The 26,410-nt window shown below is 41.3% G+C and overlaps 1 long non-coding RNA gene across 2 annotated transcripts in view; it reads left to right on the forward strand.

Annotated features, from left to right (window-relative positions):
• Window positions 1–26,410, forward strand: part of LOC113944890 — a 71,796-nt gene that overhangs the window by 858 nt on the left and 44,528 nt on the right. For both annotated transcript variants that reach the window (XR_003526871.1, XR_003526873.1), the window contains exon 2: window positions 25,315–25,485. This is a non-coding gene — a long non-coding RNA (uncharacterized LOC113944890). The remainder of the gene's footprint in view (window positions 1–25,314; window positions 25,486–26,410) is intronic.

Consider the following 26,410-nt stretch of genomic DNA (forward strand, 5'->3'; position numbering starts at 1 on the left):
TATTGGATGTGTTAGTATGCTAACAGAATTTTTAAGCTATATTTGGATATGAATTGTTAATACACAAGCTTTATAGAAATCCAGAAAGGAGTGAATTTCTCAGAGTTTTGGTAGAATCTCTTTTCTTTTTTCAAAGCAATTTCCTAATTATCAAATCATTCATATGTGTTCAAATGCAGATAATATACCAGCTTCTTTAATTACCCTAAATCAGCTGCATAAGATAGTTATATCAGAGAAATCAGAGAAAATTGTGTAACACTGGAGTTCTGTGTCTATTTCAACACAACTGTAAGGAGAAATGATAAAGAGACAGTCAGGCCAGTTCAGCAATCTTCTGTTTGTCAGCTTTTGTTTGTTTGTTGGCATAGGCTAAAATAGTCACAGAGAGCAGCTGTTGGATTTGAAGATCCCATGAACTTTCTTAGAAGAATTCTCGTGTGAGAATTAATTCTTATTTGTAATGACGTTCATTAGATTATGAATTCTTCCCCATGCTGGAGAGTCACTGTAGCAGTCATGTTGTACGTATGAGTGGGGTTGTCTTTCACTGTCCAATCCAAAGGCAGCCTGTGAATTAATGACAGGAAAGTAAATACAACCACCACCCTATGGATAACAGTAATTATGACCTCAGCAGGAGCAGAGCTGTAATTGCATGTTCCACTGGGGAATAATCACCGATCCTATAATGCTGATGGTTTCACTGGAATTATTTTTCCCTAATGATGTCCCTAACTTTTTTAAAGTACATGATTTCTATTTAGTTGCTCAAAGAGGATGTTTCTGCTGTGATATTTTTACTAAAACACTCAAGAATTTTATTATCTCAGTTTACTCCAGAGTTTATCTGCCACTTGGATGGAAGAGTGCCTGTGTAAATGCAGAAATGAAAAAAATAAATTCCTGAGGTAATACCTTAGCTGTTCATTTACTTTTGCAGTAAGTGAACTATTGCAATGCAAAGTACCTCAGTAGTGTACACCACCTTGTCAATAAACGTGGTATTTTTTTAGCTACAGGTCAGCTTTTAGTAATTTTCTAGAAAGAATATATTGGTTTTGTTCCTTTCAAAGTAGTTCACTTTTTCAAAATGTGCTCTGAATTCATACAGACACAGGCATTTCACCCAGTCCATGAAATCCATGGTACTTTAATACTGAGGTGTTTTACTTCAGAAAGAAATTGCTAATTTAAAAACTTCCTCATATTTTGTGGGACTGGAACAATGAAATAGACTTGGTAGAATTAATCAAAGAAGATGAATAAATGAACCCTATTCTATTTTCCTAGCAAAGAGGTAAGAGTTTGTGCAAACTAGTGTATTTTCTTGATAAATTGACATATTATAGTCAAAAAGAGGAAGAAGAACAGGGAAGTCCTGTCATTTTGAAATAGATTCTTTCTACAGTAAGTACTCTCTCTTACTGGCTGTTGAAAACACTTGGACTGAATTGAATTCTTCAACAAACCACATTAACCTTCTATAAATTAGTAGCATGTCTAAAACAGTAACACATTAACAGTACGAATGATCCAGGATTTGAATGTTTTAAGTTATTGTGGATAGCCCGGGGTTATAGTAATGATTCCTTAAGCACACCACCTGAAGTGCTGGTGTTGTTTTTTTTTTTGTAAGTTATTAGAATTTGTTGCAAATTAACCAGCTCATACACATGTAAATCTACCCAGTGATACAGCTAATCTGTCACATCTGCCTGTAACATTCACAGGCCATCATCTTGCCTAGCACTATTTCTAATACCCTCTTAACATGGGTTGTTCAACCCACCCCACACACCCCCTATGCTAGCATTGCAGCTGGGGAATTTAATTTTGCTGCACACCTAAAAAAGTTAGAATCTTTGCTTTTAAAAATCACAAAATCTTTGACTTGTCAGCATTTTGTTTTTATATGGTTCATCTGTGTACAGCTGTAGCTGTCTTTCCTCTCTTGCATGTCAATTTTTAAACCTCTTGGGATCCAATGCAATGCCTCCAGTTCTCCACTGCCTGAACTCCTTTTTAGACCTGTTACACTCCTGAGGTTAAACCCTGGACTCATCCAAGACAGTGGTGAGCCTTCCTGAGACCTTCCAAGGTCTGTACATCACTGTCATGATTCAGAACCTGGTTTTTGTCTTAGCAGGGGAGTTAGTGGCTTTCACAGACCCAGATTCACAAATATTCTACTCCTTTACCCAGGCATTTACCAGGAGTTAGTGTAATTTTTAAGTAAGTATGTCTTGGCTGAATTTCTGAAGTTAAAGACAGACAACTAATAAATTTTAAATACAGCAATAAATTCAGACCTACATTTATTTTGCAGTCAGTCACAGTTTGAGTCTCTGTTCCTATTTATTTATATTTACAGATATGATGCTTCAATTTTATTTGAATTTTTTTTGCAGAAAAGCTGGCCAGTAATGTGCCCATATTCAGCAAAGTAACACAATACAGCTTGTTTTAGTCAGTGATAATGATATTTCAGGTTATATATCTTCATGGCAAACTGCACAGTTTGATGATTGAATGAACAAGTACGAAAATACACGTGATTTGAATGCCAAAGCTGTGCTAGAAGTGAAAACCAGATTTCGGTTGCTAACTACGAGAAATCATTAAAGTTAGATTTAATTGCAGAGCAATGAAGCACCATTCCTTCTTCAAGTCATAGTAGAAATATTTTTTTTTTTTCATTTTGTGTTCAAGTCCTTTTAATATCATAACAAAGGAGGAAAGACATGCTTAGGAGTTCATGTTTCCAACTTCTGACATAAAATTTGAGAGACTCAAAGAGTAACTTGAAAGCTTAATAGTCCTTAATGATATTCAAATAGACAGTTGCAGAAGGAATTACCAAATTCTTTTGAGGAAAACATAAGGGGTTTTCTGGCCGTTACCCTCCTACTCAAAAATCATGCAGCATCCCTGTGACAGGTACTATTAAGTGAAGAAGTGCTACTGTAATAATGAATGTAGTAAAGCTATTTGTCTTATGAGTCTGAAAGATGAACAGAAGCATTAGGCCACCAACTAGCTGGCTGTAGGGTATGCCGAGGTGATTTTGGTGATTTGTGAGACTACAATTTGGGAATCAGCTTCCTTGCTCTGAGGCAGTCTTTATGTACTTCTGAGGTCTTGTGTAGATAGTGGTGTTAGTACAGACTCTGTTATTTAGCTTAAGAAGATTCTACAAGATAGCTGATCCGGATAAAATGCTTCAAAGGCATCTGTCAGTTCTAAACAACATAGTTACCTCACATGACTTAGTAAAAAAAAAAAAAAAAAAAAGAATATAAATTCCTCAGCAGTTTCTTCTACATTAAAACAGGATTTACTTTTCCCTTATCGGTTTACAAGTGTTATCTTTATTGCAGATGATGTGTATTGATTTACCTCACCTTTGTGCTGGAATCTCTTACCAAACTATTCTGACTCAGAGCAAACCTTACCTCAGTAAACTGTGCTAAGCTTCTCCATTTCTAACATCCAGCTATTACAAAACCAAGGCTATATCACCAAAGAAAGAATAGTGAAGTTCATTTGATACCTGAAAAATGAAGTATTATTTCCAAAGCAAAAGTGATTTCAATATATTATTTGAAATTGGCAAAATATGACCCTTCAAATACTCTTAGGGGGAAAAAATTATATTTAAATTGGTTTTTACTTGCATTTAGCCTACAGCATGTCTGCTAATTAATAATCAATGGTAGACTAAGATGCCAGTCATTGAAAGCATGTCTGTCTGCAGCTGGCCTTTGAGGATACATAAAATAGGAGATGAAGCCTTAAGTGAGGTTGGTTGTGTCTGTGCACGGTGGATGTCTTTCTTAAAACTGCACGGGGAATTTTTAAGACAACCTTTTCATAGAATCATAGAATTCTTCTCTCCGGGAGAGTTTCTCCATGATTTTGCACTCGGTGGCCCTGGGGATGCTCTGTGCCCCCCCGCAGCTGCCATGGGCTGTGGCCTTGAGTGCCCTCATGTTCCTCGGGGAGGTGGCCCCAGCTGCGGCTGCGGTGTCACGTCACAGCCAGAGGTAACGCTCCGGGGATGTGGTGGCAGAAATACTGCTCCTGCATGTATAAATAGCTCCATATACTGTTAAAGTGATGGTGGCAGGGTACTATACTGCTGGTTTATTTATATGAGTGGAATTGCCTAGAGCTTGGTAGCAGAGTATCTGTTTTTTGCTGTGATTTTTGATTGTTTTCCCCCTCAACACATCCTGATTCTTAAAAGTCCTTTTTCTTTTCCACCAGTCTCAGTTTCTTGCCTACAGCCATAGCTATCCAAAAAAATTTACCAAACTGGGGAGCAGATCCCAGTTTGGGAGTATTTTACTGGTGGCCCAGAGTAAAAACTGTGTATTGATTCATCTGTTGGCACACAGAGGACCAGAACGCAAAAGCCTGGACAGCCCCAGCATGGTCACGCTCTTCAGATGCTACCAGGCTGGGAATGACACAGCTAAGAGACTTTGTGAGTCAGACCTGAAGCAAAATCATATTTATGAGGTGGATGGTTGGGTGTAACTTTGCAATGCTGACAAATAAACATCTTCATTTCGAGCTTGAACATGAAGTGCCGCCATCTGACTTTCTGTTCCCAGCACTCATTGATGGATCCATTTCTGAAGTACTCAGCTGGCAGTGGGTGCATACAGGCAGCAGACCAAATATGTCAGGAAGGGACTATTTTTGACATCATGGCTGGATACTGGTTGTGTGTGTGTGATGATTAGGATGCAGGAAGAATCATTTGTGGTGAGTAGGTTAGTGCGTTGGTCTCATGCAGCTGTCTCACCTTTATATGTACCTCATGTTTCAATTCTTGCTTCTCACCAGAGAAAGAGTCCAGCATAAGGGAGGTAAAGCAGTATCAATCATCATAATTCTGCAACTTCACTAACTCAACAGTTAGTGTTCGTGTCCCTGACTGCACGTTTGGGAAAAGGGGTGCAATGATGAAGGGGGTAGAGGAAATAAATGGCTTGATAATAGACTTGTGACCACTTTTTCTGAGAAACAACCTTCTCTTTGGAAATAAAACAGGCTCCTTTATAACATATGCATTATGGTAACAATATTTCTGGAGGAAACTGAAAGGCTGTTCTCTTAAAGCATACTGGTTCAGGTGAATAAATACACAGTGACTTATATCCAGTAGTTCATTTTTTTGCAAATATTAGGGAAAGGGACATCTCAACCGTCATATATCTACAGATGACTGTATGGGGAAATAACTGGCATACGCTTTGTAATTTTAAGTCTTTACTAGTACTTTGTTGCTCGGCAAAAAATCCCCAGGCTTTCATATTAGAGATGAGGGAGGGTGTATTTGTGTGTAGAAAAAATATTTAATTCCCTCATAGCATTTTATTTACCCAATTTTTTTCCTCTAGAGTTTCACAATATTATGAATTGTGCTTGTTTTTTCCTGGTAAGAACTGCCAGACCTGCAGTTAAAACAAAAATTTTGCCAGCCCCCTTCCCTTCTGTCTAGAAGTAAAGTGGAGACAGTTTGCAGGCAGTTTTTCTTCTTTTTGAAGAGCACACAAAACACAGTTTTTCTTTCTAAAAGATTTTTTTCTTCCTTGATTTTGTCCTTCAAATTACAAACAAAACTTGATCTCTTTCTAGATGGTCTTTTTAATACTTTGCTGGAACCAGAATGCAGCATTGTTAGCAGGAGATTTGAAATATGTGTTCTCTTCAGCTGAGAGCAATGCTGCACCCAAGGCACCTCTTAACAATTGAATTCATATGTCCATGAACAGTGAGGGCTCAGCAACACTTACATCTCTGCCAGTAGGAAGCAGTGCTTTGTGCAACAGAAGGAAGGACTTGCTGCCTGGTTGTTTCCTAACTGGTAGGGCCTGTTTCACTGTGATCTCACTGCATTTAATGAGACAGTTACGTTTTTGCAGACCTCTGAGCCTGGTGATGAGTGACCTAGGTGGATGTGCATGACTGAAGGAAGGAAGGAAGGAAGGATGGACTGACCTGCACAGGAGCAGCATCACAGACTGACATGACTGACACTGCCTCTGTATGTGGCCACCCTGGTGCACCTGGGGCTGCCTGGGGTTGTCATGGAAGCCCAGGGGTTGTTTGCTTTTCTCTGGTTTCTGTGAGCCTAAGAGAACCCACCTGACCAGTGTGGGACATTGGCCACAAGACTAATAGTTACTGTTCTCTCAATAACAAGCTTATCCTGAGATTAGCCTTAATAACACTACTTATCATCAAGCACCTTACAGCAATCTTAAAGTATTTTAATGACCCATTTTGTATATTTATTCTAGAATTTTTATTAATCTATTCTTACCATTCATCTACATTCTTATTTCTGGCACTGATCTATTGCTTACATTTCATCACTCTGTATAAAATGCAATATTCCATTTCATTTGTCATCCAAAATTGAAGTCTTCCAATACATCCAAATGCCACCCAGTGACTACAGCAGGAATTGCACTTAATCATTTACACTGCTGTATTTCATGTAACAAACTTGCTGCTGGAATAATTTTTAAAGACAGATAATTTATCCTTAATATTAGAGAACTCTGTTATAAAATGGATGATAACTGTGAGTAAATGTGTTAACTCCTTATTAGATCACTGTACAGTTGTGAAACATCATTTAATTGTCATAAGATTCATTTTCCCAAAGAAAATATTTCTCACTTTATTTTAACCATAGTTTATATACATAACATGTATAAGCATTCCCCAAGATACCTCTTGTTGCATTGCCGTGGGCAGAGTGGAGAGCCAGCTAGATAGCATGGGACATTTGTTTTATCTCCTACGTAAGTGACATTTTACCATTTCTGAATGGAAGAGCATGGCATTTTGTTTGTGGATTCCTTAGCTATATTTGTGTTTTGCAAAGATGTGTTTTCCCCACCATTGTGTCATTCTGTTTGCAGAGGTAATGTGAAGACAGAACCCATTTTGTAGAGAGAAATTACTTTGTTTTGCCTGTAATGATTTCATACCAGGAGTTCTCTCGCAGGCTGCTACACTCTCAAACGTGCATTTTTTTTAAGTGAATTTTCAGCACCAACTAGAAGCATTTCCTCCAGGGATCAGCCTTATGGGTTCACCTGTGTTCATGAGAAGCAGCATTTGTGCAGTGTGGGAGCTGGCTGGATGGTCCTGCAGGGAGCTAAGTATCCTCTTGGGACTGGTGCCTATGGGTGTATCGTGTTGCTGTCAGCCCTGAGAGAGAAGGGACTGTGCAACCCAGGGCTTGGAGCATCTTGCCTGACAAGATGTGCCCCGCAGCGTGGGGAGAGAGGCTGTGACCCCTGGAGAGCAGGCAAGGCATTGGGTGCGAAGGTGCTGTGGGGAGAAGGGACAGCAGCAGAACTCCCCTGTGCTGGCTGCTGGCTGGCACCTCCCAGTACTGCCACATGGGGGGACAGCATCCAGCTGCTGAGAGAGCACAGCCTGAGAAACCCAATTTCATCAAGTCTGTGCAATGAGTGACACCAGTGATGCAATTTTTCCTCCCTTATACAGCTTTCTTTGATGCTTTACTAGTCACAACCCTATTGCTGACCCAGCCTGGAATACAAATTTCATGAGTGTGTAGTGTGACTGTTACAATGTCAGCAAATTCAGTGCTTCTCCAGGTGTAAAATACCACCCCTGGTCCTGTCTTGGCAAAAGAAGTGCTTTTGGGAGCTGTATGTGGTGACACCTGTCTCTTTGTTTACTTGGTCTCTCAATGCACCACAACATTCCTGATGCAATTTCCTATTGCTCTGCGTTCATTTCTCTTGCATTGACCCACAGGAAGACATTAAGAAAGGAATTATTCATCCACTTTTTTATGAAATTGAGCTCTAAATGGTAAAAATTGTAAACAAACCCAATAACTTCTGAAAATAAACCAGTACCCAGAATGCAGTAGATGGTCTCCAGCAACAGAAGAAACAGAAGAGAGGATTTGGCCTATCTTTTTGATAGTGTGAATGTGCTAGGAGCAGAAACAAAGGATTTATCAAAGCTGATCAGTACACTGTACATCTATTTATCTATATTTTGGTAACTTTTTTTCCCTTTTTTTTTTTTTATTGAAGATTTCTATGCAGGAGACTGAAAGACAATTGTGATTAAAGTCTCTGAAATGATGGTTTGCTTTTAAACGGTACAGTAAAAAGCTCAAGAGAAAAAAATATCCCTTTTACAGGAACCAGTAGTCACTTATGAGGGAGCTGATCTCACCCAATGGACTGTGAAGTTGATAATTACCCAGAAACAGGCAGGTTCATCATTCTGTAATGAGCTGCCTACAAACCCATCTGATGAATAAAGGCTGTCAAACAAAACCTCTTGGCATGGCACATCCACCTGCAGGGCTCACTACAGATGGCATGACAGTGTCTGACCATCTGATTCAGTCAAGAGAGGCCAATGAAAAAGCGGTATGTGCTCCAAACAATATTTTCTAATTATTCAAATGCTGCAGCAACAAATGATAGAATTTCTATATCTACAACTGTGAATTTCAGGGTAGGGAGGGAAAGACAGTCCCAGTCCGGTGTTAGAAGCAAAACACATCATAAAACAACAAAATTACATATGCATTATTTAACACCATTACTGGAGAGGATGCAGTGGTGGGGAAAAAGCAACTATAAAAGGATGAAATGGAATCCCAGAGCATTTGTAATACCCACCTTCCCTGTGGCACAGACTTGCATACATACAACTAGCCACTATTTGTTGCAATTTGTACAATTCAAAGCTGTTTTTCACTCCTTTTTAAAAGGCCTACCCAGTAGTCTTTACTTGAAATAAAACTGTAAATGATAGCTACTGAAGGCTGGATCTCCATTCATCTGGTAATATAGAGCTGAATTGTACAATGACAATTGTCAGTTTTTTAAGGCTGTGTTGAAGTGCTGCAGGCACCACAGATGTCAAAGCTTTTTGGTGCTTATAGGGTACCATGTGTGTGCATAAAAGCCAATTGGATAGAAATATATGGTGATAAAGAAACATATCTTTCCTCTCTTCAAACCAAACTAAATCAAAACATGTTCTGGCTGTCATTCAACCCCATTTCTCATAGTGAAGAGTTTCATCAGCACTTAATCCAAGATGAGTCACTGAGGGCTGACCCCAGGAAAGCTGTACAAATGAACAAAGAGGGCCCACCCTGGCCAAGTGCAGCTGGGCACAAGGGTTTGCAGGAGCAAGCATAGCTCTGGGGTTCCCAGGGCCAGCTTCTTCCAGCAGTGAGGGAGCTTCTTGGGAAACAGCCCAGCTGTCTCCTATCAGTCGAGGTGGCCAAGGCTGGTGAGCTGCACCATTCAAAGGGAACTTGGAGGTTGCTCTGCAGGGACCCCCTTGCTAAGGCTCAACATAGCTCCTAGTACCTGTGAGCACCTTCAAATTTCTTTCATTGCAAAGTGCTTCTTCTCATCAGCTGTGAAAGGGCTTGCACGGGCAAGGGAGTATCATTTGCTGCCAGTACCAGCAGATAGGGTTTCCTGGATTATTTGGACAAGACAGGAGCCAGGCACAGAGCCTCACCATCCACCTCTGTGCATGTATTGTGCCTTTTCTCAAGTAGAGAGTCTGCCCAGAATCTGGGAGAGCCCAAAGGATGGGGAGATTTGTAACAGAAACATGAAGATGAGTAGGAACAAAGTGTGATTGAGCATTAGAACTACCAGAATAAAGGGTTAAATGCATAGATACTCTCCTCAAAAAACACCTTTTTTCAGTAGTAAAATGGAAGCAAAGGTTGTTGTACCAAGCTCAGAAGACCTGCTCTATGAGAAGATCCCAACCCAACTGACTCTCCAGCAGACTTTGCATCCTAACAACAAGAGGGTGGCAGCAACGTGGCAACAGATCACACATAACACATATACTTTTCCCCATTAGCCCACAAGGAAAATTTTCCTAACAAGTTAAAAGAAGCAACAAGTTAAATGAACAGCAACCTGGCCTAAGGATTAAAGACCTGAAGTTAACAGGATACTCACACCAGGGACTGCTCCACAGGAGCTGATTGTTCTTAACAGACATAAGAGATCTGTCCAAAATGTCATTTTGTGTGGCCCTGAAGAGGAACTCCAGGGACAAATGGAGGACTTGGCAGCTTTTGTTCTTTGTCCTTGGTGTCATACACAAGTAGTTCAAGTCAGGCGTGAGCACAGACATCTTGTTGCTGGTGAATATGTGGTATGAGAGAATGGGTGAACAAAATGTATAGGGGAATGGTTGTGAACAGGTAACATTGACTTTCTTGCAGATGTTTGTAAAGAAACATGACCTACCCCTCCATCTTATCTTACACCAAGTTTTGCACAACTATTTTCCATCCAAGTATACACATCTGGTCAGGTTTAATAACTCTAGCTGCCTCCCAGGCAAGCTGGAAAGGGGTAAGTTGTGCTTGTGATGCTTTGCTCAGATGTAGGGACCACGTGCCAGCAGATCCTGGCTGGCCCTGACCCAAGCTTGGGTTTGGTATGTTTGGTCCAGATTTCACACCAAGGTGAAGAGGCATATCTGTTTCCCAAGGCAGCTTTGGAAAAAATGTACCTAATAAACCTGGCTCCACGTGAGCTTCCTCTCATGGAGGCAGCTTGTGCATCATTTGTGCCAAAGGATGGGTAATTTGGGATGAAATCAAATACCCTCCTTTAATTTTCTCCAGTGGGCTGATATACTGACCAGAGAAGAATATTGGCACATGAAAGGCAAGAATGGTGCCTGATGTTCTTGTTCCACATATGTGGGATTTCCTAGAGAGGCCTATCAGCAATGTGTTGACCTGCTGAATCCCATAATGGTCTATAATTATTGATTAACTTCTTACAGGGTCATTTGTTGTGGCTTGTAAGTGCAAACCAAGAATAAATTGACTTCTTTGTTGTTGCTGTTATTGTTGGTAAATTAATTTGAAGGTAATTGAGACTAATGTTGCAGTGAATAGAAAAAATATTTCCCATTATCCCAGTGTCAGCATATACAGCACACATACGACTGCTGTGGTGACACCATCTGTCTTGAATATAATTTAATTTGTGGAATTTCATATGTGCAGCAGTAAACAATGTACTGACTATGCTGTTTGACTGACCTCACAAACCTTCACTTTAATTGTATTTGAAGATATTTTTTGACATCTGAGATAGTTTAATTATGAAGGTTAGGAGCAGTTCCACAGGCAGGGTTAAAATTAATTTTGTACTCAAAAAGTCTAATTTTCTTAGTATGTGCCCTTCCCAAATGACATCAATTGCATTTTCTAAAGTTTTACAAATTAAACATACTGATGAGAAATTAAAATTAATTCATATTAGTATGCCAGAGCACGTAACAACTAATGTACAAATTTTTTGTGCCTGTGCCCTTTATCTCTCTAACAAAAGCACACAGTGATATCTCTTGCTTTGTACATGATAGCAGCATTTCTAAAGCACTCTCTCTCCCCTTTCCCCCAAGCTGAACTCAAACCAACTGTGTTTACTCACAAAACATGAAGCCTGCAAGCTACACAAACCCTGCTGCATAACCTGGTCCCTGAAACAGAATCACAGAATGGGTGAGATTAGAATGGATCACAATCATCTGATCTACCCTGCTCAAGCTGGGTCATCCCAGAGCACATGGCGCAGAATTGTGTCCAGACAGTTCTTGAATAGTTCCAGTGAGGGAGACTCCACAACATTTCCAGGTAATCTATTCCAGTGCTCGGTCACCTGCACAGTAAAGAAGTTCTTCCTTATGTTCAGGTGAAGCTTCCTGTCCATCAGTTTCTGCCTGTTGCCTCTTGTCCTAGTGCTCAGCACCACCAAAGTCCCCTCTCAGTCATCTCTTCTTGAGGCTGAACAGGCCCAGATCCCTCAGCCTTTTCTCATGAGAGATGCTCCTGCCCCTTAATCACCTTTTTTTTGCCCTCCACTGGACCCACTCTAGGAGCTCCATGTCTTTCTTGAAGGGGGGAGCCCAGAACTGGACACAGCACTCCAGATGTGGCCTCACCAGAGCTGAGTAGAGGGGCAGGATCACCTCCCTAGACTTGCTGGCAACGCTCTTCCAATCACCCCAGGATACCATTGACATTGGCCACAAGGGCACACAGCTGGCTCATGGACAGCTTGCTGCCCACCGGAACTCCCAGGTCCTTCTCCACAGAGCTGCTTTCCAACAGATTAGCCACCAGTCTGTGCTGTTGCTTGGGGTTATTCTTCCCCAGGTGCAGAACCCTGCATTTGCCTTTGTTGAGTTTCACTGGACCAAAGCCCCACTGGAGGAGTTATAAATCATTTTTAGTGCTGACCTGCTATTTGACCACAAAGAACAGAGGTGCCTCTCACACCTATAGAAGCCTTATGACAGTATTAATTTCTGTATGAATGCCCTTTGTAAGGAGCAGTGGTCATTTGCAGCTGCTCTTATTCATAACCAACAATCCCCCAGACACCCCAGAAGGCTGGCCACTGTAGTTTGGTGAAACAGGGACATTTCCCCAGATGTCTGCCTCTGCATTCAGAAGAGATGAGACCACACAGCCTTAAATGGGGGTCTTTTCCAGGAGCACATCTCTGGTGCCATTCTTGGATCATGTCTGGATAAAAGCTTCTGTAAGAGTTTGTATGTATGACCATTCTTAAGCGTGCAACAGAAAGAAAAGGCTAGTGAGTAGGAGAGGAACAAGAGCCAATTAGCCCTCCTATGGCTGCAAGCACCAGTCTGACCCCACAACCAAATCTGCCAGACCAGACTACCATGGGAATGCCAGCTCCAGGTTACTCTGAAGCCTTTTGTTGCTCTCTAGGAGGCTGAGCAATTTATAAGGAATATGAGGAGCCCTCTTCTGAAAAAGGTAATTTTCAGTTGCAGAAATATGTCAAAACCAAGTGTTGATCCAAAATATTTTTCGAAAATCATGAAATACTTGTATCTTTGGAGAAGAGGAAAAAGGGAAAGGAAAATGAGACTGTAGAAATATGGAATGTGTACAGGAGAGGTTGAGAGGTGGTAAACAGAAAGCTGTTTGGCAGGAGTGGTAACCACAAAGCCCCACCTTGTCATGAGCTGCTCCATGAAACCAGGGAGCTGTCTAACCAGGTAGTCCTATAGTTCCTGCTTCTTTAGCATTGATTTGAAATGCATGTTCTGGTTATTTATTTTTAATGTTTTCCCCTCAAGGTGTCACTGCAGGGTAGACTTAAGGCTATTTACAAGCACCAGCTGTGTATATTCATTCCTGAGATTGGTTGCTTTTCTTTGAAATAAAACCTTAACTACAAACACCTTGGGTAAATAATGTATGATTTGAAGGTAATGCAATATCTCCATATAATGTTAGTCTTCCTTAAGTTAGTCTTCTTCTCCACCTTTTCTCCATTTCTGTGTAGTTCACCTGGGAAGAGGAAGAGCTGTGAATGCCTAAGGCATTGGGTTTAAGCCCACTGAAAAGCAGCTCTCTTGCAGGTAGTAGAGAAACACTGCTCTGGGGTATACCACATGTCCTTCCCATCCCTGCAGTAGGGCTGCTATCTCTGCTAGTGAACTACTGACAGCCCTTTCCCCGAACCTTTTAATTTTCTGTGAAAGTATTGAATCCAAGAGGCTGTCAGCATCGACTGCCTCTTTCCCTGGGATTGCAGGTGGTCAAAGTCTTAGGGAGAACAATACAGGCTTACTTAGAGTGCTTGCATCTTTGCTGAACAGGCATTGAGATGGACTCCTTTTTTTTATTTCCTCTTCAAGTGGTGCCATTGGTAGGAGCCTTCAGTAGTGTGTGAGAGGAAAAATCAGTTATTCATTCTACTGCCAGTAGGAGAAATAAAGCCTTATACTCCTAAACCCTTCCTGCTTACAGTAATCTTAGTTACCTTGTCTGGCCCTTGTGATATCTCCCTCTGAGGGTAAGATACCTTCCACTTACCCAACAAGCAGTTGTTAAAAGTATGTGTAACACCTAAAATCTACCTATCTTTTCATCAGGGAAATGAAGGGATTGAGGTTTTTTCCATGAGATCTTGTTTTTTATATATCTTGTACAATATTTTAAACATGTACCTTACCACCACATTTGGTTGCAGTCAGCCATTTAGCTCAAAAGCAGTGATTCTTAAGCATTGTTTTCTTAGAACACCAAGCACTGCATAAAATATATCCAGCATATAAGCTTGGGAAGTTTCTTCTACTGTGATTCAGATTCTGCAGAATCACTTATCTAGTTGCATATATAGAGGTACAGAGGTGTGTGAGAAGACGTAACGTCTTATTCAAGCATCCTCTATAAAGGAGCTAGCACTCTATTGGCATGGAAGTGAGTGAGGAATCTACTAGTAACTGGGTATCTGCTCAGCCCCCTGGTTATTCTGTGTCCTGTATGTAATGCATCCAGCTGCTAGTGACAAATTGTGCTTGCCCAAAACATTCACCTCAGTCTCAGTGGATACAGTGGGGGAGCTGATCAGCCTTGGAAAGTGGCCCATCTTAGCCTCAGTTGCTTCATACATGTCAAGTTCAGATGTGTCTTGGGTGGAGAAGGTAGCTCTCTCTGATGATCCTCATTCCACTACTGTCTTCTAGATGCTTTTACTCCAAGCTTTCTTGAATTTTTTGTACTGTCCCACCTGCTTAGTCAAGTACAGCACACAACAAGTGGGAGCAAGAGGAATCTGGCTTCTACGTCTCCTCCCAGCTGCATTTTATCTTGTGCCCTTCATCTCTTTCTTGTGACATTTCCTGTTGTTGCCAATAATAACACATTAACATTGCTACTTGTGCTGTCAGTAGCAGAACATCAGAGCTACCTCTCAGAAAACTGATTGGATCAACCGTGGGTAGTATGGGGGGAACCTGAATTAAAGAAGCCTGGCTGATATATAGAGAGATATGCAATTAGGGGCCATAAAGCTGAGCATCTCTACTTGTGATGCAGTTGTGATGATGTTTCAGTCAGCCCCTGTGATCTAATTACATTCACTAACTATATTAAGAGAGCTTTAGAGGGGTGATAATTCAGTCACTCAGAAGTTAGAAAATACCAGCATTTAGGTTATGTCTGCAATCCAAAATGCATGTTATACAACAGTCTCCAATCATTTTCTTTTAAATATATATTTTTAAAATCTCCTTCAGAACTGAAATCTGAGTACAAGAACAGGACTTGGAGGTTAGATGTGGGCTGAAATCTTCCCTCTGACTGCTATCCTAGCTCATAGGGTGTACACGCTGGTGAGAATTTGTTCACGCCCCACAGTTCACACCCCTGACAGCTTTCAGATACCTCCAGTCACCTCTTTTCTCACCCTCTGCTGCTGTTTTCTCAAATAACATTGCTCTTTTTCAGCAGGACCATGGTGCACTGAGCCCAGAAGCCTCTTTACAGAAATTGGCCCCTACCTGCATATTTCTGTTTTAGTGGACCCTCATCAGGATTTCTGCCTCCTATCTTTACATATGCAGGCACCCTCTGTGGCAGGTGGACTTCACAGACATTATTTAAAACTGGGGTTTTGGGAAATTTGTTTGCTGCCTAGTAAAAGAGCAGAAATGAAGAGTGGAAATCCCATGGTGTGCAGAGCCTGGGACCTGGACTGGCCCAGAGTGATGAGTCTAGAAGGGCCATCACCATCAGACCAAGAAGGCAGCAAGTGCAAATCATTCAGAGGGAAAATCATCACAGATTACTGACCCTGAACCCACAAAGTTTATGTCTACATTGCAGCCACAGATGTAATTGCTGTATATGCTGGCATACCCAAGCAGGCTTAACCTCACTAATTCAATGATAATAGCAAGTTCAAGCAATTCAATAACAGTACAAGCTCAATCACAGTAACAACAGCAGTGTAGATAAAACAACAAGAACTTCATTTCCGTGCTTTTTCCAGGCAGCCAGGGGCTTAGATGACTTGGACAGCTTGAAGATAACAGGGCATAGGTTTCAGTGGATTGTTATCATGCCTTTCAACAAAATTAAAGCTAGCTCGTATGTGCAGTACAGTGCACACCTTGAATTTTATCACAGGTATAAGAAACTGTATGATTTAAGAGACTAATGATTTAAGACAAATATATCATTTATTTGTCCCTGACTATGACTATGACAAATCAATTGTGAATGCTGCTAATGAATTAGAAAAGTTGTGATTTAATTTCTTCAGGCACAGCTAAGTGAGGTATTTCAGAAAGATACAACTATGTGAAAAATTTGAGTAATCTATGCCATTGCTTTAATAAGCTCATCAGAGCTATCCACTTCCACTGAATGTTAAAAAAAATAAACAAAAAAACCCCAACCCAACCCAAACCAAACAAAACCCCCCCAAAACAGGTAAAACATCCTAACCCATGAAAACGTGATGTTTTCTGGAGAGAAATTGTGTTGCATTTTTAAATGAAGTCCCTCAGAGCAATCCAGACTACAGGGATACAAAGTAAGGATGCTTTTCCTTTTCAGAAAATAAAGGCAGACCACTGAGTTATCCAGACCTATATGACTTTTCAGCACTCATTAAGCTGCAAATATTGAGGTTCAGAGAACATAGCAGTCACTTTGTACTCCAGGATGTATAATTGCTCTATCCAATTTTATTTGCCCTGCTTAATACAGTGTGTCAATTCATGACGTATTGATTTAACTTATAGAAGTAATTTTTTTTCCCAGTTAATTTAAATTATAGTTTAGGCTGAACATGCTTGAAGGAGATGTCTATAAATGATGTCAGCTTTCAGTAAGTCTACATTCAAAAATGCAATGTAAATCAAAAGTGCTAACTAATTTTTGTTTAATTATTGATTTAAGCCTACTCTGCTTCTGGAAAATGTAATTACCAAAGTTGAATTTGGCCAGATCTACAAAGGGTTATATGGATTCAAGTGGTAAAGGAAAGAATTCAGTCTCGTAGATCAATGATTAAAATGTGTTCTTTGATAGTGGCTCCAAAGAAGACCAATAGTATTTCAGAGTGCCTGTTTGTCCTTCTAGCCATTCCCCAGAGGACAGCAAGTGTCAGTGAGCTTCTGGGTTCTTTCCAACATGGTATCTCACTGAAATACTGACCTGGGTGATGCTTTTTAAGTTAAAGAGGTCAGATTAGGTATTGAGCTGAAATGAATGTGCATGAATGCCTTATATACAAATTATACCTTCCTGATTGTCTATTTATCACCCTCAGAGGCTGTTTTACTTTTCCTCTATACCCCAATATTAACTCCTGCAGCAGAACAGGATGAGTCTTCTCAGGAGGCTCTCAGGTAAAGTCACTCCTGGAAGCACCTCTGCCAATCTCAAACCTGTGAAAAACAGAAGGACAGAGTCCCAGGCCTTGGCACAATGAGGTCCTAAATGAGGATTTCAGTTTAAATTGTGGTTATTCAAATGGCTCCTGCATGTTGTCCAAGAAGGAGAGATCCTCTGGAGATGTTATACAACTGGGAATCAACCACATCCTTGAGAGGGGTGTTCTGACCAGGTTGCTCGCATCCATAGGGTTTCCTACAACATAATTTTGCCAGGTTAAAAGCCAGGTTAAGAAGTTTTAAACCAAAATTTTTAATGTAACAATTTCAGACTACCAAAACATGAATTCAGTTGTCCTTAATGAATGCCACAGTACTATTGAAGGTTAAATTTATTAGTCCTAAAATATTTCACTCCTGATAAAATACAAATCTTTTGCTGATACATTCTCAAATGTTACTATTAGGTTTGTAGGAGGATTTAATAGATTATTTGAGGGATTGTTAAACAATTTCTTAATAACCTCAAATTCATGTTTTTGTATGATGGCAGCCTCAGTGCAGAAACCAAAATGGGATGCTTTCCTTTCATTACAAATCTTCAGCTTGCTTTGTCAGGAAAACAGGGTCTCTGAAGGGATTCTGTTTCCCAAATAATTTAGGTATGCTTGCAGCCCTCCCTCTGGCAGAAGCTGTTTGCTTTCCAGTTGTTTGCACTGCTGAGCAATTAACAGGTCGAGAAGTAAGTTGGGATGAGCCAGGAAATCAGCTGCACTTGCTTTCCTCTGCTCAGTTCACCCAACCTTTACCAATCCCAGCAATCTTGTTGGCAGAGCAGTGAGAAGATCAGGAATCTTTGTAAAAGGATTTGAAGGTCGGCCAGGAGAATTAGACTGGGGGCAAATGTCAGGTTTTGGAGGTTATTTGCTGCTAAAGGAAGGCTCGTATCAGGATTGACTGACAGTCCCTGTGCTCCTTGAAAAGTCAGGGAGCTGAGACCTCCTTGGTTTTTTTTTCAAGACTGTACATTTGAGACCACTTCCACCTCTAAACCCTTGCCTCACATAGTACCTACAGGAAAGAGATTCCTGTGAGAAGCTGAGATAAAGTTGATGCATCTCTGCCAGGAGTTCTCTGCAAACAAAAAGCAAACACGTGCTATTGCCCTGCTTGGTCGGCAGCATGGGGAAGATGTCCCTGCTCACCAGGCAGCTGGGGTTTCTCCCTCTGAGCTCTCGGCCAAGAGGAAACAGCTTGCAGCCCATGTGGCACTTCAGTGTGAGCAGTAAACATCACATTAACGTTTGTAGGAACCCAATAACCTGTCACTGTGGGTTTGGCAGTGCTGCCTGAACTGCGCCGGCATCTGCGAGCCATGTGGCCGAGGCAGCTGGGAGCACTTAGGGACAGCTTGCCCCTACCCCTGGGGGCTGCGCAGGCTCAGGGAGGGAGAGCAGGGTAGATCGCCTGTGGCTAAGCGCTCTCTGCACCCACCTTGAGAAGGACAGGCAAAACTGAAATAAGGAACAGCCCCCATAAGCTCATTCCTAGCCCAGGGAAGGCTGGAGCAAAAGTGGGGATGTTGGGATTACCTGTCTTGTGCCCATGGGCCAGGGCCGTGAGGAGGTGCAGGAACAGACCTGTGAGGTCCTATATAGCCATGGGTTGGCAACCACCTCCCCAAAGTGCAGTGGAGACTAAAAGCCAGTCCTGGTACTCCACAGAGTCAGTCTCTGTAAAGCTGCCCTGGAGCTGCAGCCTAATAAAAATGCATGCTTTTACCCATTTTTCCTTTTTATTAATTAGTGCTGTTTTCTCCTTAAAATAGGGGTTCAATATCTGGCACAAACACATGGACTAGAAAACTGCTCAGTTCTACCATACCCAGGATAAGAATATCTGCAGGGAAAGGCTAGCAGAGCAATCCAGGCAGCATTGTCCTGATGGGTGCTGGAGAAACGTCAGTCATTTCACAAGCATGCTGGCACTGTCAAGAGGTTTTCTTTTCCCCTGGGAGAAGCTCATACACTCCCCCCATGCAAAGCCTCAGGACCTGTCCTATGCTGACACCAGTATGTGCCATTGTCAAAAAACAGGGGTCTGAAAACCTGGGAAAGCGCAAAAAATGGCAACTGTGGAGAATCATGGTAGAACACACAATGGTTCCTGCTAGAGGATGCTGTAATTGGTGTGGCAAACACATATATACACATAGCTCCAGCCAGAGGACATAACTGAGATGTAGATGCCGCTTGTGGGAGAGTTACCAATGACAGAACTTGAGAAAGCAGCATGAAATTGAGCCAGAGGAAGTTTAGGTTAGATACCACGAAAAACCTTTTCACTCAAAGGATGGTTGAGCCCTGGAACAGCTCCCCTGGGAAATGGTCACAGCACCAAACATGTCTGAGTTGAAGAAGTGTTTCAACAACGCCCTCAGGCACATGGTGTGATTCTTGGGGTGTCCTGTGCAGAGCCAGGAGTTGGACTTGATTATCCTGATGGGTCCCCCCCAACTCAGCATATTCTGTGATTCTATGATACTTTTTTGGATATTGATAGTTTCCTGAAAGCCTCCACTGAGAATTATTCAGAAACAATGGGAATGTGTTGTCTGAGAAGATTTCAGTGTCTGTTTTTAATCTTCTGCTCTGAGATACATAAGGAATGTTAATATGGTGGAACGACTTTTTGGACTTGCCTTTTTGCTAGGATGCTGCTCTTGCAAAAATGTCTGACAGGCATCATTTCCAAGATTTCTCTTTTTTTCCTGTTAAGGCAACTTCTGCAGAGATGTTGCAGAAGAGATCCTCTTCCCACTGCAGAGATGCAAGGTGCAACCCACCATGTCTCCCAGGGGTTTTGACCTCCAGGGAAAAAGTTAGGAGTCTGCTTAGAAACTACTCATTGGAAGGAAAAAAAAAAAAAAAAGAGAGAGCTAAGTAAATGACCAGGAAAAACTGGGTAAAAGAAGTAGTTTGACCCTAATATTTAAAACTGAGATTTCCAAAAGCACTTAATGAGAGTGAATGTATCACTTCTTGGGTATTCCAACAGAGAAGTCTTTGGAGGCCTTATGCTCAGAGAATAAGTGCTTGGTGTTTCCTGTCTCCATTAACAGTTATGTCTCCATTAACATATTTCAAGTGGTGCATGAAGAAAGAGAGCTATTGAAAAATCACAAAGCCAAGATATTCTTTAGTAACTTAAAATGATCAGAAAAACATATTGTCATGCTCAGACACAGCTCTTCAAGGATTTTGAACATTTTTCTTCTTTCTTTGAAAGAGATTGAATAATGGTATATCTGAAATCTTACACTGCACTTCAGTGGTGCCATGATAGATAGAATTCATATTTGATATTAATGGAGCAGGTGAAACGTGAAATGATATTTCTTTAATCTTTAATGAAATTTCTGGTTTTAGCATTTAGCTTGTCTGTTCAATGACACAGAAGAGCTAATAATATCACTGTTTTTGAAGAATTCATTCACTACAGGCAGCCTGATTTTCTGAATCTGTTGGAAGCTGTTTAGGTACTCCAATGATGCATGAAAATAATAATAATAAAAAATCCTATGTCCTTGAAGCCCAGTGATTAGAATTGGAAACATATAATTAAAAAAGAAAAAAAAAATCTTCCAGTAAGCCACTACCCTGGAATAGGCACGCAGTGGTTTATAAAATAAGAGTTCTACAGGAATTAGCAGGAACAACAGGCTTCCAAGAAGTCTTCAACCAAGTATGTTCCATAGTTTAGATATTCATGCTCTATAGCTTGGATATTCAACACTGAGAAATTTAATAGTGCTTTCTGTAGCAAACTCTTTCTTTGCTGAATGACTTTGTTGTTTTAAAATTTAAGAATTGCTTTTGTAAAACCCCATGAAACAGGAAAAGTTACTAATGATGTTGCAAGTTTTTGTGGAGAGAAACTGATTTTTCCTCATGGGGATGTATAACTGAGAAAATATTGTGCACAACAAAAAGCTTGCTATGAGACAGAGTATTAGCAAGAGGAGGTCCTGTGGGGACACACACACAGTGTACCACCTCCATCCCAGCCTCTTCGGGGCTAAAGTAGATTGTGGAGTCTATTGAGGTCATTCACCTTGATTTTCCATGATTTCAGCCTAGAATTTTAATTTTTCTTTTGAGGAGGCAGTGCTGACCTTCTTAAAGCAGAGGAACATTGGAGTAGTGTCCAAAGGATGCATTTATACCTCCAAAAATCAGAGATACTCTCCGGTACCCATTAAAGCTGCCTGGTAATGGAGCTGATATAAACCTTGGCCGTTCTCCCAGCTGACTGTCCTAATAATAGAAAAGCCCCTCTGAGTGAGTAGCTAATACTGGGGATCTGCCAGGCAATTTTCATTAAAAAGAGCAATTGGTGACAATATCCTTGGAAGAGACCTGCTTGTCTTCCTCAAAACACCACTGGAATGACCGAGAGGAGGCTTTTTCTCCACTCCTTTTTTTCAGTTCTTTTGTTGTTAGCACTTCCCTGAAGTCTTTGATTTTTTGAGGTGTCTCCAACACCTGCTTCTCTTTGCTTACACTTTTTTTTTGTACACGTAATGCTACAAATAAATTCAGCCTCTCACCCTTTCATCAGCTTGTAGGGAAGCTCCCAAGCCTCTGTGGCTGAGCTGGAAAGTAGCACTTTGTGTGGTTTGGTGTTGGCAGGTAGGTTTATCCCCATCTGTCGTGTTTTAAAGAGGACCTGGCTCTCCTCTTCCATCCAGCCTGAAGGGAGTGAAACCAGGAGGGCAGATAGTAAACTCAGTAGGTGGTGAACAGAGATAAGATGTGCATGAGGCACTTGCAAAAGCCACCTGTGTGTAACCACATGGGCATCGAACTACAGCTTGATAACACCCATGTGAACACTAGGGCTTGAGAAACCTTGAAAAGACAATTGGACCATGTTGTGATGAAAGGAATATACCATTTGTAAAGTAGCCTTGTCTTGGGCTGTTCAAAGGATCAACATTGTTCGTAGTGTAGTCTGGATTTCCCTTGACTTGTCTGTTACTGCAAAGCAGGCTGCCCGTGCCCTGCCGGATATCTGGGAGGTTGGGGTTGCTTCCCCAGGGACTAATGCCATGGGAACCTTCCCCAGCTGCAAATGGGTCTTTTGGGGTCCTTCTGCATTGTCGCGGCTCTTCTGCCAGCACCAGGCAGAGGGAGAGGTTGAAGAGCTCTCCCCAGGCTTTTTAGTAAATGTTTCCCTCCTGATTTATTAAGATCGGCTTGAATTTTAATTTGCAGAAAATATGTCTGTCAGTAGCACCCACAATCACATTTTCTGCTAAAGTCTTCAGATGTGACCCAGAAATCTTATCAGAGAGCACTGGGCAGAGTGCCTGCTTAGCAAAACCCACTGCAGGTACATCTGAGTGCTACCATTTACAGGATATCTGAACTGTGCCTCAGCTATTTCAGATGACATATATATATTTAATCCATGGCAGCATATTAGCAGATCAGACTTAGATTAATCAGGCTAAAGATAACTTTTGGACCTTTTCCACATGTAGGTCAGAGAAAAAGAAGGTAGATATTTATCTGTGCTACAACGCTAGCTTGCACTATGTAGCAGATGAAATTTTCAGGGGCATCAGTCAAAGAAATGCTGTAATAAGATTAAGGGAATCAAAGTGAACAGGGTTTGCTTGCGTCTGTATGTGTGTGCACAAATGCCATACAAGCTTTTCAATTTGCAGAAACTATCAATTTCCAGTTAAATTATCTCTGCTATTATAGCAGCAAATATGCAAAGTTCCTTTATATTAAAATATCTTCCTCTGTTTCCTTAGTGTAATAAAACAAGTCCTGCCCACTGACATTATTACAGAAAACTACAGCTAGAATAACAGCACAGCTGTTCAAGGAAAAACTCACTGCATACCAGGAACGGGCCTCATGTTTTAAACCCTGGTGATTCCTGGAATAAGTCAACTAATGCAAAGGAATTAATTCCTTTAAAAATAGATTAGGTCACATTTAGAATGTTTAATGTGAACTGTTACTGTATGTATTAATGGAGCACTTCTTCTCTGCAGATTAAAAACGGAGCTAGTGTTAATAAATCAAAGGAACCATTAAAATGCTCTGTAGCCTCTACCAGTGTTCCTTGGAAAAGACTTCTGAAACACTCTGATACACACAGATTCTGATGAAAGGAAAAATTAATTCAAATTCTAAATGTTCTTTAGCAAATTCTTCATTTTTGACCTCACTTGCTGCACTTGCAACATCAGAAAGATCAGTGATTAAACCTCTGATTGTGGTAATTCAAAGAAACTAAGTCACCAGGCTCCAAAGTGAGAAGCAAATGTGCCACAACAGCAGACAGCTAAGATATAGGCTAAGACCTTGCCCATACTGAAACTTTCACCATCAACCTGTAACAGTGTGGATTACATCCAAGGTCAGCATAAAAGTTTCTTTTGGTTTGATTTCAGCTACTACAAGAAAAAATTGTCAAGAAAAGGATACTTTTTTTTTTTTTTGGCTTTGCTTCATTCATAGATTAGTGGGAAATTCTTGTATTCTTCCAAGCAGATAACATGCTTTCAGAGCCCTATTACATGTAATGTAATACATATGGAAGGGGAACCCAATTTTCCTTCAGCAGGCAGCTCTTTCTGCTCTTGTTTTTTAAGCTAATGACTCGGTAACAGCCCTTCTCTTCACCCCTCTGAAGAGCATCTTTGGTAACCCTTGTTAGAAGCATCACTGATGATGTCCCTCATCCCTCCCAGAGGACAGAGTTCATTAGCTTATTACAGGAAGAATGCACTCACTCTCCTTTTCTAAAGGTTAATTAACTCATTATAGACATTTGTCCATGCTGTTCTCATTGGTCTCCCCCAAATGCAGCCATGCACAGGTCCCTTTCAAACGCCAAGCAAAGGCTAAAAGAACACCTTTAGCCACACAGAGGCAGGCTTCTTCATTTCCAGACTCCTGCCTTTTCATAACATCGCTGCCTGACAATGTAAAGAGAGGAGGAGGTAGTGTCTCCAGTCTGGAATAAGTGACTAGTGCTCTCATTTTTTTTACTGGAAAACCCTCTCTCCAGTTCCACATGCAACACTATGACTTCTTCCTGTTTGGAGCATGTGCCCTATCAAGTCTTCCTGGAGGGTCTTCATTTTTATCATTGCACCTAGCAGATGAGACAGAAAATATTCTGTCAATACATATTTTAGACTTGACTCATCTTTGATGAGTTTTCCCCCTTCCTGTTAGTCTGATCGGGGGTGGGGTCTGCTCTTGTCCCCACCACTGCCCTGCTCTGTGGCCATTACTGTTGCCATTACTGGCCCACTTCCCATCCCTGGGAGTCCCCTTTCCTCGTTCCCCTTGGCTGGTCCTGCCCAGGGGCCTTGTACTGGGCACAGTAAGATCTCACCTCAGGCCAGGCTTGCAGAGCAGCCCAAGATGGTGTCTGTGCTGGCTGTCTCATTCCCACTGCCAGCACCCTTGAGCTCCCTTTCTTCTTGCACTTTGCCCCTCAAATCCCTCACTGCATTCTTCTGGCACCTGGGTCAGGGAAAAACAGGCAATGCCCAGGCTACCGGGCATATCCCCACACAAAGGTCTTTAGCACCGCTGCAAATACTGGTAATACCAATAATACATTGGATTTACTTTCTGTTTCACACATTGTCATAGCTCTTTTCTCTTTTTGAAGAGAAAGTGGGGAAGAAGTTCTTTCAGTGCTGCAGTGTTTCTCAAACTATTTCTGCAGCCACAACTGCAACCCCATTGAACATTTCAGGGGGTGGGAGAGGCTGAAAGGGGTCTCTGAGCTGCACTGAAATCAGGTTCAGCACCCACAACATGGTCAGCTTCATAATGTGCTGTAAACCTAACCTGTGAGCCCAGAGGGTCTTCTGGCATCCTTGCACACGTGGTCCTTTCCCACACCACTTATTGGTGATGCATCCTCTCTACCATGCTCTCGTGTCCCCACTTGGGAGCCTTGGGGTGCTGGGTAGTGACCTTCAAAGCTACTCATCAAGGACATGTCTGGCTTGCTGTGTTCCAGAGACCCTTTGCAGCAGGCAAACAGGAGTTGCAGCTGACAGAAGGCATTTTGCCAGGAGCCAAGGGATAAAGATGTGATTTCCAAACATGTCCAGCCGCGGGCCTGACCCTGTGATGTCAAGGGTTGCACTCTTCATCACCTTAGGGAAAATGGATTCATGTCAAAGCAAAGGTAAGGTAGAAATCTGTGAATCCTTCAACCCCTCTGTCTAAAGGCATTTTCACTACACACTGCTTAGGAATATATCCCCCCCGTTCACATATTCCCCCCCAGTTTTGCTGGTTTTCCTGTGGAAAAAGGAGGGATTAATCCAGCTGCCATCTTCCTGAAATGGCACACACTGTACACCATCCCCACAACAGGAATCCACTATGCTGAAAATCAAATTCAGGCCTTATGATAATCTGAAGAAGCTGTTTTTGAATCAGTTATACAGCTGTTCAGATGACTAGAGAGGATTTTGTATAATTTGTCCCAATAAAATCCCATTTTTTAGCACAAGTAAAATGTGGTCAAGATCCCCAATATTCACTACTTTCTTATGAATATTGCCTCACAGCATTTCTCCATAACAAAGATATTAATTTAGGATATTTGTTTCAGCGGCAACTTAAAGAACTGAGTGTATGCATTTCACAGACTCAGTTTTCCTAATTATTATCTGACATGTTTCCTAATTATTTTGACTCAAGTTTCTATTCCTTCTGAGAGGATACTGCAAAGAGATAATCCACTCTAAATATTTTCCCTCCCAGATTATTTCTAGTTCTTAGTGTTGGAAACTGATCCTTCATTAGGAACGGATCTAGAAGCTACTGAAGTTTGTTTTTTTTCCTGTATGCTTTCAGTGAGCACTGTATTGGATTTGAAAGTAAGTTGAATTGATGAATTTGTCTGGAAATGGTGAAACTTCTCTTGTTCTGCAGCTTAGCCCTAAATGTGACGACATTTGACATTTGACTTGCAAAAGTAGCAAAGGTATCTTCAAGAGGCATAAAAATCTTCTTTTTCTCTTCATGTTAAACTAGAGAGGATTAAATTTTAATGCAAAATCTGTAAGGGGCATTTATGGAGAAAGCATGTCCTCGCTCAGATT

The sequence above is a fragment of the Corapipo altera genome, unplaced genomic scaffold (genome assembly GCF_003945725.1).
Source record: "Corapipo altera isolate COAL_440 unplaced genomic scaffold, ASM394572v1 0, whole genome shotgun sequence".
NCBI classification, from domain to species: domain Eukaryota; kingdom Metazoa; phylum Chordata; class Aves; order Passeriformes; family Pipridae; genus Corapipo; species Corapipo altera.